Source organism: Rhinolophus sinicus, chromosome 18 (assembly GCF_057876585.1).
Source record: "Rhinolophus sinicus isolate RSI-liver-muscle chromosome 18, RSI-T2T, whole genome shotgun sequence".
NCBI lineage: Eukaryota > Metazoa > Chordata > Mammalia > Chiroptera > Rhinolophidae > Rhinolophus > Rhinolophus sinicus.
In genome coordinates, this window is record NC_142518.1 from 113,565,837 (window position 1) to 113,578,783 (window position 12,947).

At 38.5% G+C, this 12,947-nt stretch overlaps 1 pseudogene; it reads right to left on the bottom strand.

The window, feature by feature from the left end:
- Positions 1-12,131: 12,131 nt before the first annotated feature.
- On the bottom strand, positions 12,132-12,642 carry LOC109459267 (sorting nexin-24 pseudogene; annotated as a pseudogene).
- Between the last annotated feature and the right edge of the window lie 305 nt (positions 12,643-12,947).

The following is a 12,947-nucleotide window of genomic DNA, read 5'->3' on the forward strand; positions in this document are numbered from 1 at the left end:
TCTTTGAGGAACCTCCACACTGCCTTCCATAACGGCTACACCAGTCTGCATTCCCACCAACAGTGTATGAGGGTTCCTTTTTCTCCACAGCCTCTCCAACATTTGTTATTATTTGTCTTGTTGATGATAGCCATTCTGACTGGGGTGAGGTGATATCTCATTGTGGTTTTGATTTGCATTTCTCTGATGATTAGTGATGTTGAGCATTTTTTCATATGTCTATTTGCCATTTGTATGTCCTCTTTGGAGAAATGTCTCTTCAAGTCCTCTGCCCATTTTTCAATTGGGTTATTTGTTTTTTTGTTGTTGAGTTGCATGAGTTCCTTGTATATTCTGGATACTAGCCCCTTATCGGAGGCACTGTTTGCAAAAATCTTCTTCCATTCAGTTGGTGGCCTCTTTATTTTGTCAACCGTTTCTTTTGCTGTGCAGAAGCTTTTGAGTTTCATATAGTCCCATTCGTTTATTTTAGCTTTTACTTCCATTGCCTTTGGAGTCAAGTTCATAAAATGCTCTTTGAACCCAAGGTCCATAAGTTTAGTACCTATGTTTTCTTCTATGCAGTTTATTGTGTCAGGTCTTATGCTTAAGTCTTTGATCCATTTTGAATTAACTTTGGTACATGGTGACAGATAGCAGTCCAGTTTCATTCTTTTGCACGTGGCTATCCAATTCTCCCAAAACCATTTATTGAAGAGGCTGTCTTTGCTCCATTGTATGTTTTTAGCTTCTTTGTCAAAGATTATCTGTCCATATTTATGTGGTTTTATTTCTGGGTTCTCAATTCTATTCCATTGGTCTATGTGTCTGTTTTTCTGCCAATACCATGCTGTTTTGATTATTGTAGCCCTGTAGTACAAGCCAAAGTCAGGAAGTGTGATACCTCCATTATTGTTCTTTTTTCTTAAGATTGCTTTGGCTATTCGGGGTCTATTGTGGTTCCAAACAAATCTGATGATTTTTTGTTCTATTTCTTTAAAATATGCCATTGGGATTTTGATGGGGATTGCATTGAATCTGTATATTGCTTTGGGTAATATGGCCATTTTAACTATGTTGATTCTTCCAATCCATGAGCACGGAATGTCTTTCCATTTCTTTGTGTCTTCTTCAATTTCTTTCAAAAATGTCTTATAGTTTTCAGCATATAGGTCTTTCACATCCTTGGTTAAGTTTATTCCTAGGTATTTTATTCTTTTCGCTGCAATTGCAAAAGGAATTGTTTTTTGTATTTCTTTTTCTGAGATTTCATTGTTAGTATATAGGAAGGCAATGGACTTTTGTGCGTTGATTTTGTAGCCGGCAACTTTACTGTATTCGTTGATTGTTTCTAATAGCTTTTTGGTGGAGTCTTTAGGGTTTTCTATATATAGCATCATGTCATCTGCAAAGAGTGATAATTTAACTTCTTCATTCCCAATTTGGATGCCTTTTATTTCTTTCTCTTGCCTGATTGCTCTGGCAAGGACTTCCAACACTATGTTGAAAAGCAGAGGTGATAGGGGACATCCCTGTCGTGTTCCTGAACGTAGAGCAAAGGGCTTCAGTTTTTCTCCATTAATTATGAGATTAGCAGAGGGCTTGTCATATATGGCCTTTATTATGTTAAGGTATTTTCCTTCTATACCCATTTTATTAAGTGTTTTAATCATAAATGGATGTTGTATCTTGTCAAATGCTTTTTCTGCATCAATTGATATAATCATATGATTTTTGTCCTTTATTTTGCTTATGTGATGTATCACATTGATGGATTTGCGTATGTTGAACCATCCTTGTGCCCCGGGGATGAACCCCACTTGGTCGTGATGAATAATCTTTTTAATGCATTGTTGTATTCGATTTGCTAGAATTTTATTTAGGATTTTTGCATCGGTATTCATTAGAGATATTGGTCTGTAGTTTTCTTTTTTTGTGCTGTCCTTACCAGGTTTTGGTATCAGGGTAATGTTGGCCTCATAAAATGAGTTAGGGAGTACTGTCTCTTCTTCAATTTTTTGGAAGAGTTTGTGCAGAATTGGTATTAGATCCTCTTTGAAGGTTTGGTAGAATTCACTAGTGAAGCCATCTGGTCCCGGACTTTTGCTTTTGGGAAGGTTTTGGATGACTGATTCAATTTCGTTACTGGTGATCGGTCTGTTTAGATTTTCCAGTTCTTCATGGTTCAGCCTTGGAAGGCTATATGTTTCTAAGAACTTGTCCATTTCTTCTAGGTTGTTGAATTTGGTGGCATATAGTCCTTCATAGTATTCTTGGATGATCCTTTGTATTTCTGTGGTGTCCGTGATAACTTCCCCTTTTACGTTTCTGATTTTGTTAATCAGTGTCTTCTCTCTTTTTATCTTAGTAAGTCTAGCCAAGGGTTTGTCAATTTTGTTAATCTTCTCAAAGAACCAGCTCTTTGTCACATTAATTTTTTCTATTGTCTTTTTGTTCTCTATTTCATTTAGTTCTGCTCTAATTTTTATTATTTCCTTTCTTCGGCTGACCTTGGGTTTTACTTGTTCTTCTTTTTCTAGTTCTTTAAGGTGTAACATGAGGTTATTTATTTGGGAGTTTTCTTGTTTCTTGAGATAGGCCTGTAATGAGATAAATTTCCCTCTTAAAACTGCTTTCGCTGCATCCCAAAAATTTTGGTAGGATGTATTTTCATTGTCATTTGTTTCTATGTATCTTTTGATCTCTCCTCTAATTTCTTCTTTGACCCAGTCCTTCTTTAAAAGTATGTTGTTTAATCTCCATGTATTTCTGTTTTTTCCCGCTTTCTTTTTACAGTTGATATCCAATTTCAAAGCCTTGTGATCAGAGAATATGCATGGTATGATTTCAATCTTCTTAAATTTGTTGAGACTGATTTTATGTCCCAATATATGGTCTATCCTTGAGAATGTTCCGTGTACACTAGAAAAGAATGTATAGTCTGATGTTTTAGGATGAAGTGCTCTATAAATGTCAATTATGTCCATTTCATCTAATGTGTCATTTAGGGCTACTATTTCGTTATTTATTTTCTGTTTGGATGATCTATCCATAGCTGTCAATGATGTATTTAAGTCCCCTAATATAATTGTGTTTTGGTCAATTTCTCCCTTTAGTTCTGTTAGTAGTTGCTTGGTGTATTTCGGTGCTCCCTGATCGGGGGCATAAATATTGATGACTGTTATGTCTTCTTGTTGTACAGTCCCCTTCACCATTATGAAATGTCCATCTTTATCTCTTGTTATCTTTTTCACCTTGAAGTCTGTTTCATCTGATATCATTATGGCTACACCTGATTTTCTCTGGGTACCATTTGCTTGGAGTGTCAATTTCCACCCTTTCACTTTGAGTCTATGCTTGTCCTTGTAGCTGAGATGTGTCCTTTGGAGACAGCATATGGTTGGGTTTAGTTTTTTGATCCAATCTGCAACTCTGTGCCTTTTTATTGGTGAGTTCAGTCCATTTACATTTAAGGTGATTATTGATATGTGAGGATTTCCTGTCATTCTATCTTTAGTTTTCTGGTAAGGCTGTGTCTCCATTGTTTCTTTGCCTTTTTGTTGTTGTCTATTATTTCTGTGTGGTGGTATTCTATGATGTTTCCCTCTGTTTCTTCTTTTATTTCAGTATATATTTCAATTCTGGATTTATTTTGAGTGGTTACCCTTAAGTTTATGTAAAAGAAAGTTTGATATTTAGAGTATTCCATTTTCTTCAGCACGCTTACTTTCTCCTTTCCCATATTCCGGTTCAGGCCTTTACTCTCCCCCTTTTTGAGTTTTGGTTGCCACAAATTGTCCCTGTTGATGGTGGTCGAATAGCCTCCTTTAGTATTTCTTGTAGTGCAGGTCGTGTATTAGAAAATTCCCTCAGCTTCTGTATGTCTGGAAAGGTCTTTATCCCTCCTTCATATTTAAAGGATATGTTTGCTGGATATATTATTCTTGGCTCATGATTTCTCTCTTTCAATAGTTTGAATATTTGGTTCCACTCCCTCCTGGCTTGTAGAGTTTCTGCTGAAAAATCTGATGATAATCTAACGGGCTTTCCTTTGTAAGTTACCGTCTTCTTTTCCCTGGCTGCCTTGAGGATTCTTTCTTTGTCGTTGATTTTAGACAGCTTCAATACAATGTGCCTTGGAGAAGGCCTGTTGGGATTGAGGTAACTAGGTGTTCTATTTGCTTCTTGAATTCGAGGGTCCAGTTCTGTCCACAAATTTGGGAAGTTCTCATCAACAATTTGTTTGAATATATTCTCTGTTCCCTTCTCTCTTTCTTCTCCTTCTGGTATGCCCATTATTCTTATATTGCTCTCTCTGATGGAGTCCGAAAGTTCTTGTAGAGTTCTTTCATTTCTTTTAAGTCTCAAGTCTCCTTCTTCTTCTATCTGTGTCATTTCCAGGTTTCTATCTTCGATGTCACTGATTCTTTCCTCCATCTGGTCAACTCTACTACCTAAGCTGGTTATTTCATTCTTAATTTCTTCTATTGACTTCTTAATCTCCAGAAATTCTCTTTGGTTCTTTTTTAAAATTTCAATCTCTTTCGTAAAATGCTCATGCTGTTCTTTGATTGAGTTTCTGAGTTCATTTAATTGCCTATCTGTGTTTTCTTGTATCTCGTTGAGTTTTTTCAGAACTGCAATCTTGAATTCTCTGTCACTTAAGTCACACATTTCTGTATCTTTAAGTGCCTTCTCTGGAGACTTTTCACTTTCTTTCTGAGCTATCTTGTTGCCTTGGTTATTCATGGCGATTACTGGTTTACTATTTCTCTTCCTAGACATCTACAGGAGTGACTTCTGCAACAGGTTGATAGGAAGAGGTCTTTCTTTTGTTTTCCAGTACTTGTTGGTAGAATGTCTTATTATTTCTCCAACTGCAACTTATTTTTCTTCTCCCACACGGTAGTGCTGTTTTCTCTGCACTATTCCTGCTTCTCACACAATGGGGGGATTCCCTGGGAGACGGGATTCTCCTCTGTTAATAGTTCGTCTAGGTCACAGGGCGCAGTGTCCCGGTGGGTATGCGGAGAGCTTTTGGTGTTCCAAAGCTCTTCCAGCTCCTGATTCAGAGCCCGTATGTTTCAGCAGTTCTGTTTACTCCTGCAGGGATCCACCCAGATAGGTGGGGCCAGGGGCGGGGTGAGTTGTGAGAGGTGGCCCAGAGCAATGGCGGCAACCACCACCGCAGCCGGTCCTGTTTCCACGGCTCCCTCCCCTTTGCCGGAACTAGTTGGGCTGTGAATTTCTGTCTGTGGCCCACAGTTCTCAAAACAGCAGATTTTCTGTTGTTTTGATCTGACACTGCTACTGTTTCGCTGCTATCACCGGGCAGGTGGGGGTGGGGCGAGCTCTGGGAGGGGAGGGAGGGGGCGGCTAGTCTCAGTGCCTAAGGCTCCGTTCTCTGCTCGGCAGTGCGGGCTTAAACCACCGTTTTCAGCCTTTTTCCCTCAGTCTTTTCTCCGAGGTCTCTGCCATGAGCGTTGGGTTCAGCCGTGGTATATGCTGTCCCCTCAGCCCTGTGGGCCATAAACGGAGCCCTAGCAGTCCGAGTTCTTCCCTCACTCGCAGCTGCGGTAGTTCCGGGAAGCAGCAAGCTCAGCGCACTGAGCTAGGTCTGCGTCCTGCGCCCGTGCGGCTCCGTCTCCGCACACTTCTCCCTTTCCTCCTCCCTCCACTCGCGCGAATCTCCCACCTGTAGGTGATTTCAGTCGGTAGTGGGCCTCTTCATCTTGCCTGTCTGCTGTGCAGGGAGTCCTTTGTGGAGTTTTTGTTGTTTGATTCGTTGTAAATTCCAGGGGAGTTTTACAGAGGCTCACCTCACGCCGCCATTTTTCCGGAAATCTCCATTCATTATGTAATTTCAGCTTAAAATGTATGTACAACACAGACGGCTCTGAAAGATGGAAAAAAGAAAAAAAGACAAGCTAAGGACCTCAGGACCCTATTGCCAAGAAGGTAGTGAGTACCTTGGGTTTCCTTATGCTCCGTATATCCAGGACTGGATGCTGGAGAAACTGGAAAATCAGAAATGTCAATGGGTGGAAAAAAAAAAAAAAAGCTGCAAGAAAAGTCAGTTCTCGCTCTATTCAAAGGACCATGAAATCAGTGCAGACACAAAGACAGAGAACTTCTAGAAAACAGCCTCCTACTGCAGCCAAACAATATGGGAAAACAACTGGCCTTCATTCCACCTTCCCCCCAAAATGCTAAATGGAACACTTAGACATCCACTCTCACCTAGCTTTAATGAGGTGCCTCTCCTCACCCCACAAGGGTGATGTCAGAGAATGCTGAATGGGAAGCTGTGCCTTCGATTCCCATCTGTTAGCACTTACCCAACCTTTGGTGTCAGTGGAGACTGCACTTCCACACCCGTCTAGCAATAACAAGGTGCTCTTCTCATTCCCCACTGCAGTGGTACCTCGTGGAGAACCAAATATTTCACCATCCCCTAATGGTAACTTCCAACATTATCTAGTTGTAAAGAAGTGCCCCAATCCACCGCAATATCTACGGAGGCCATGCGGAGAAGCACTTATGAAATACTGCTCCCCCTCTCAGCCGGAGTGCTTTTACTGGAGGCTTACTGATGAGTCTGAATTTCCATACCTATCAAGAAGTAACAAGGAGTTCCTACATCAAAAATTAGATATCAATGGAGACTGAGTGGGGATACTGGGATTGTATGCACACTTGGCAATAACATGGGTCACCCATTTCTCCCACTGGAGTGGTGTCAGAGGAGGCTTGCTAAAACTTAATTTTAAATGAGACCCAGAGATTAATAACATAATGGTAAAAGTGACCAGGATACAATTGAAAATAACTCATCAAACCCTTGGCTAGACTCACTAAGATAAAAAGAGAAAAGACACAAATAAACAAAATCAGAAATGAAAGAGGAGAAGTTACCTCAGATTCCACAGAAATACAAAGATTATCCAATAATACTATGAAGGACTATATGCCACCAAATTCAATAACCTAGAAGAAATGGACAAGTTCTTAGAAACATATAGCCTTCCTAGGCTGAACCATGAAGAACTGGAAAATCTAAACAGAGCATTCACCAGTAACAAAATTGAATCCGTCTTCCAAAACCTTCCCAAAAGCAAAAGTCCGGGACCAGATGGCTTCATTAGTGAATTCTACCAAACCTTCAAAGAGGACCTAATACCAATCCTGCTTAAACTCTTCCAAAAAATTGAAGAAGAGTCAGTACTTCCTAACTCATTTTATGAGGCCAACATTACCCTGATACCAAAACCTGGTAAGGATAACACAGAAGAAAACTACAGACCGATATCTCTGATGAATACAGATGCAAAAATCATAAACAAAATCCTAGCAAATCAAATGCAGCAATACATTAAAAAGATTATTCATCACGACCAAATGGGGTTCATCCTGGGGGCACAAGGATGGTTCAACATCCGCAAATCCATCAATGTGATACATCACATAAACAAAATAAAGGACAAAAATCATATGATTATATCAATTGATGCAGAAAAAGCATTTGACAAGATACAACAGCCATTTATGATTAAAACACATTATAAAATGGGTATAGAAGGAAAATATGTTAACATAATAAAGGCCATATATGACAAACCCTCAGCTAATCTCATAATTAATGGTGAAAAACTGAAGCCCTTTGTTCTACGTTCAGGAACACAACAGGGCTCTCCCCTATCACCTCTGCTTTTCAACATAGTGTTGGAAGTCCTAGCCAGAGCAATCGGGCAAGAGAAAAGAATAAAAGACATCCAAATAAGGAATTAAGAAGTTAAATTGTCACTTTTTGCATATGACATGATGTTATATATAGAAAACCCTAAAGACTCCACCAAAAAGCTTTAGAAAGAATCAACGAGTACAGTAAAGTTGCTGGCTACAAAATCAACGTACGAAAGTCCATTGCATCCCTATATACTAACAATGAAACTTTAGACAAAGGAATTTTAAAAAACCCTTTTGCAATTGCAACAAAAATAATAAAATACCTAGGAACAAACTTAACCAAGGATGTGAAAGACCTATACACTGAAAACTATTAGACATTTCTAAAAGAAATTGAGGAAGACACAAAGAAATGGAAAGATATTCTGTGTTCATGGATTGGAAGAATTAACATAGTTAAAACAGCCATATTACCCAAAAAAAATACAGATTTAATGCAATCTCCATCAAAATTTGTAAAGAAATAGAACAAAAATATCATCAGAGTTGTACGAAATCACAAAAGACCCTGAATAGCCAAAACAATCCTAAGAAAAAAGAACAATACTGGAGGTATCACACTCCCTGACTTTAGCTTGTACTACAGGGCTACAATAATCGAAACAGCATGGTATTGGCAGAAAAACAGACACAGAGACCAATGGAGTAGAATTGAGAACCCAGAAATAAAACCACATAAATACGGACAGATAATTTCTTGACAAAGAAGCTAAAAACATACAATGGAGGAAAGACAGCCTCTTCAATAAATGGTGCTGGGAGAATTGGAAAGCCATATGCAAAAGAATGAAACTAGACTGCTATCTGTCACCATGTACCAAAATTAACTCAAAATGGATCAAAGACCTAAAGATAAGACCTGAAGCAATAAATTTCATAGGAGAAAACATAGGTACTAAAATTATGGGCCTTGGGTTCAAAGAGCATTTTATGAATTTGACTCCAAAGGCAAGGGAAGTAAAAGCTAAAATAAACGAATGGGACTATATGAAACTTAAAAGCTTCTGCACAGCAAAAGAAACCATCAACAAAATAAAGAGGCACCCAACTGAATGGGAGAAGATTTTTGCAAACAGTGCCTCCGATAAGGGGCTAATATCCAAAATATACAAGGAACTCATGAAACTCAATAACAAAAAAACAAACAACCCAATTGAAAAATGGGCAGAGGACCTGAAGAGACATTTCTCCAAAGAGGACCATACAAATGACTGATAGACATGAAAAAATGCTCAACATCATTAATCATCAGAGAAATGCTAATAAAAACCACAATGAGATATCACCTCACACCATTTAGAATGGCTATCATCAATAAGATAAATAATAACAAGTGTTGGAGAGGTTGTAGAGAAAAAGGAACACTCACACACTGTTGGTGGGAATGCAAATTGGTACAGTTGCTATGGAAGGCAGTATGGAGGTTCCTCAAAAATTATGAATAGAATTACCATATGACCCAGCAATCCCTCTCCTGGATATCGACCCAAAAATTCTAGAAACATTTATCTGTAAAGATATATATGCTCCGATGTTCACTGCAGCTTTATTTATGGTGGCCAAGACATGGAAACATCCAAAGTGTCCTTCGATAGATGATTGGATGAAGAAGATGTGGTATATATACACAATGGAATACTATTCTGCCATAAGAAAAGAAGAAATAGTACCATTTGTGACAACATGGATGGATCTTGAGATTTTGATGCTGAGTGAAATAAGTCAGACAAAAACAGTTGAGAACCATATGATTTCACTGATATTATGTGGGATAGAAAACTGAAAACAACAAAGGAACAACACACACAAATAAGAAACAAAAACTCATAGACACAGACAATAGTTTAGTGGTTACCAGAGGGTAAGGGGGGTGGGGGGTGGGAGATGAGGGTAAAGGGGATCGAATATATGGTGATGGAAGGAGAACTGACTCTGGGTGGTGAACACACAATGTGAGATATGGATGATGTAATACAGAATTGTACACCTGAAATCTATGTAATTTTACTAACAATTGTCACCCCAATAAATTTAATAAAATAAAATTTAAAAAAAAAAGAACCAAGAAAATCTCAACTTCAATGTGAAGACAATAGACAGCGACACTGAGATGACACAGATGTTGAGACTCCATGACAAGGATTTTATTACAGCTATTATAAAAATGCTTCAATGAGTAACCACAAAAAGGCTTGAAATAAATAAAGAACATCTCAGCAAAGAAGTAGAAGAGAAATAATAAGCAAAAGAGAATTTTAGGATTGAAAAATAAAATAACATGTAAGAAATTCATTGTATGGGCCTTATTCTTTGTTTTTATTTAATTCAAAATAGCTAATAACAAAAAACATTTAAAAAAATATCTCCAACACTTGACTATTCAGTTATTTTTCATTGATGACACTTGATTTAGTTCTTGCTTGTTTCCAACATGTAGTAACATATCTGTCATAAATATATCTCTAAAAGTTTGCAGCAGGTTTTAAACTTTTATATGTACAAGGTCAGACAATTAAGTTTGCGAACTCATCCTAGAAAAAGTGCTACACACTCATTGCTGAATATCACTATGGTCATCTTTGAAGTACTTCCCTCGGGAAGCTATGCACCGACGCAAGCACCTAGTCCACCCTTCAAAGCAATTTTGGAACTCTTTCTCTGGAATGGCCATTAGAGCTATTGTCATACTACCCTTGATGTCCTTAATGGCATCAAAATGTCTTCCTTTCAATATTTCCTTTATCTTTGGGTAAAGAAAGAAGTCATTGGGGGCCAGACCAGGTGAGTAGGGAGGGTGTTCCAATACAGTTATTTGTTTACTGGCTCAAAACTCCCCCACAGACAGTGCCCTGAGAGCTGGTGCATTGTCGTGATGCAAGAGCCATGAATTGTTGGCGAAAAATTCAGGTCGTCTAACTTTTTCACACAGCCTTTTCAGCACTTCCAAGTAGCAAGCTTGGTGAACTGTTTGTGCAGTTGGTACAAATTCATAACGAATAATCCCTCTGATATCAAAAAAGGTTAGCAACATTGTTGCAACAAGTTCATGAACTTAATTGTCAGTTCTCATATGTCCTAATCAAGTAACATGATTCAGTAATTAGTTTTGATTCTAAATGTCCTTCTCTCACACAGAAGCTTATTAAAACTTATAACCATAAATAGGCCAGCTATCAATTAGTTTTCAATGAAATACCCAAATACAGCATATACATACAGGTTGCATATATGGTGGTATCCTTTACTACTCAAAATATGTCTGTATGATGTACAGTGGAGTCATATCATAAATACATTTAATTTACATGAATTCAATATATGAAGTTAGTGAAAAGGAAACAATGAGGAAAATAACAATGAGATGGCAATACCACCTATTCAATGAATGGCAACCTTTGAGTAAAGCAAGCTGAGTGCTGTCACTGCTATTCCCTCAGTCACTGTCAGTTCACATTTTGTCTTTTAGAGGGCAAGCGTCATGCAGGGGTAAATGTGATTCTAGTGTTTCAAGGTCTGTTTATATATATATATATATATATATATATATATATATATATATATATATATATATATATATATATATATATATATATATATATATATATAAAATAGCCCCTAAACAAAAACCAACAACTTCAATTGGTCTTCAACTGAAGAAGCAGTCATTTCTTCCAACAGCGGAGGTAAAACTGGCTGTGGTAGATGGACAGATTTTTCAACCTGGCACCTTTCTAAAGGGCTTACAAGGATACTCCTAACACCCCATTTTATATTACACACTGACATTAGAAACTCACCCCGGGGTACGATGCAACTCCGTTGTAACATACACTGAAATACCATGATTTTAAAAGTGCCCAAATACTGTTAGCATAATTTGATTTCCAGTTTAGCTCCTTCCTCACATTTTGCAGGGTGTAATTCTGTGACACACTCCTGGTGCCAGCACTTCAGAATGGATCTATCACTGGCTGAGAAAATCTCATGAAAAGATTAGTGTGTCACAACATCTGAACAAAAAAGCTACCAAAGTTGATCGGTCTCGGTATGATTCAGAACAAGATTTCTAATTAACAAATGGTGCGAGTGAAGCCGAGAGTCACTTTGTTTGGTCACACTCGGTGGTCCCAGGGATCTTCTATTGCCTGCTTTTCATGGGTTTCTAAATTGGCAGCTACATTCTTCTTAAACACTTAACCTTAAACACACCGCTGCCTTGGTTCAGTTTCTATTTTTAAAAGCCCAATTTTAATGGAAATGTCCCTGCCCTGAATTAAACTGAGATTGTGAATTTTACCACTAGCTAGAACCGTAATGTCATACACTTTAGGTTAATTTGGTAGATGCCAGTTTCCTTGACTGCAGCTTAGCAACTTGCTTTAGCTTCTTCTGATTACATAGGATTTCTACCTGGGCTGTAGATGAGGGTAAAATGCCCCATGGAGAACTCCTTCAGTAACCACATTTCCAAAACCGCTGGCTGAAGGCAAGACATATAGATCCCTAAGGAAGAGCAGCAATGGCGGGGGGCACAGTTTGCTGACCAACTCTTCAGATTCTGTCTCATCAAAAGAGCCACAACTCTGCCTTTGAAAGAGATGGCAGGCGTTGCACATTCAGGAAACCAAGAAACAGTTTGGGAAGTTCTTCATTTTCTAAAATGGCAGCCTGCAAATATGTTTCCAAACTTTGTCACCATTGTTCCAAGACTTTTGAGACCCCGTTCCTCACATATCTACATGGAATTTCTGGAGTTTTAGTACATGTTTCAGCTTTTTGTACAAGGCATGAAATTAGCTGTACCTTTCCTCAACAAAATGTTTTCTTTCATTCATTAGCCTTTCTAGCTTAAACACCGTGTATCCCCCATTCCAGGTCACTCTTCTTACAGCAAAAGAGTGGGATACAGATCTCCATAGCAATGCCAGCCAGCCTGTGGAAGGCAAGGGTCAAGGGCAGGTTCACAGCTGAGGACACAGCTTTGCCTCGAGCTGGGCCACCCGGCCTCCTTTCCCTGTGCCCACAGGACCGTATGGGTTTCAAGCTGAATGAAGAAGGCAGAGGAATCAGTGAATTCTAAGATAAAGCAATAGAAAACACCCAATTGGGACAGCAGAGAGATAATAGGCTATAAAAAATAAACAGAATTTAAGGGACTTGGGGAACTATTTTTAAAAATTGTGTCTTCTAAGCCCCAGAAGGAGAGGAGAAAGAGTGCAGGG